Consider the following 1,626-nt stretch of genomic DNA (forward strand, 5'->3'; position numbering starts at 1 on the left):
CAAGATGCAGAAGATTAATGCAAGAACGATATACATACCTCGATTAGTCATGATGAATTCAAGCTCTTGGATCAAATTTTGGCGGAAATGGTTAAGATTTGAGAGAGAAATTGTTAATTTGTGTTTCGAACAAATGAATTGAAATCCCTCTGTTTATCGCGTTTTTACGCAGAAAAAACACACTCAGGAACAGACGCAGCAGGCGCTGCGCCTATTCCAAGAGACGCAGCTCTTACTGCGCCTCTTCCTGAGGTTCCCTCCATACGAGTTTTCAAAAATTCGTTATGAGTTCGTTATTTGTGGGGCCATCTTTGGTGCGCCTCTTCCTCGATGCCATTTTATCTTTTTTGGTCTATTTGACGATCATTCTTCGTTCATACCCGCATTTCCAAGCCAACTGCAGATTGTTATACATTATTTATCGCTTCCAAGACCTTGCTTGCCACAACGAGCAGGTATTTCTTCACAGGTGTTTCGACACACCTTCATTATATTCCCCAGCGAGAGTAAGCGGATATACTTTCCCTCTTGAGACATGGAGATCAGTTCCCGATTAAGTTCCTCAACGAGAGTTCACGACCGACAGTCACTTCCTCTCGAGACATGGAGATCAACATCGACCCCGAGTTCTTCCGAAATTTGTTTGAAGCTGAACACAAACAAATTTTTCCCAGCGGTTCCAGACTGTGTCCTGCTGTCTTCCCTAAAAAATCATTATTCCTCAGGCAAACCATCGTATCTCTTAGGTAACCCTTTTCAGGATAAACCCTTTAGATCTTTCAGGAATTTACCGTTATTTCTCAGACGACCCCTTTCAGAATCCATGTGACCCCTAATGCCTTCAGACACCAAGTTATCTTCAGACCAAAGAGTTTTGCCGAAGCGTCTTCAGTCCCGTCTCACCCAGGGGTATCTCAGGTATAGTTTCTTCTTATGGCTGGCGAGCTTCCTTACGTAGTCTAATGGACTTTAAACGACCCTCCCCGATAGTCGACAAACTCTAAAATGTTCCCGACGACAGGTCCCTGGCTCAGACCCCTTGAGCCGCCTCGCGTCGCCATAGTCGTCAGGTTGTAATCTTCGATTGACCTGATGGCTATACTTTGACTTTCGCCTTGTCCAAGCCTCGGTCAAAGTGGGGGCTCAGAGATACCTCATTTCTGCACCTCCCGCAAACCACCCGGTGATGATTGGGCCGCATGTTTGGTACGCGGAACGATTTGTGATAGTTCGTAAGTTTATCGTCAAGTGAATGCTCAAACACTGATGTCTACCTCTTGGTTGTCATCTACGCGCCGATACGGTCGTTTTGACAGTAATTAGAGTACATTTGGAGTCCGTGCCTAAAACCATCTTCATTTTCTGATAACCGTTAAATCCCGAGTCAAAATGTTCTGGAATGTTCCAGATATTTCTATGCCATATTTTATAAATATTTCACAATCTTTTAATCTTTGGTAAACAATTTCCCGTAATATTCATACAAATATTAAGGAAAACCAAATTAATCCGTTATTCCATAACTTAAACACGGAAATCTTTCTTCCGCAGGAGGAAACCACTTGGGAACAGACGCAGCAGGTGCTGCGCCTCTTCCAAGAGACGCAGTGACTGCTGCGCCTCTTC

The sequence above is a fragment of the Silene latifolia genome, chromosome 9, assembly GCF_048544455.1.
Source record: "Silene latifolia isolate original U9 population chromosome 9, ASM4854445v1, whole genome shotgun sequence".
NCBI lineage: Eukaryota > Viridiplantae > Streptophyta > Magnoliopsida > Caryophyllales > Caryophyllaceae > Silene > Silene latifolia.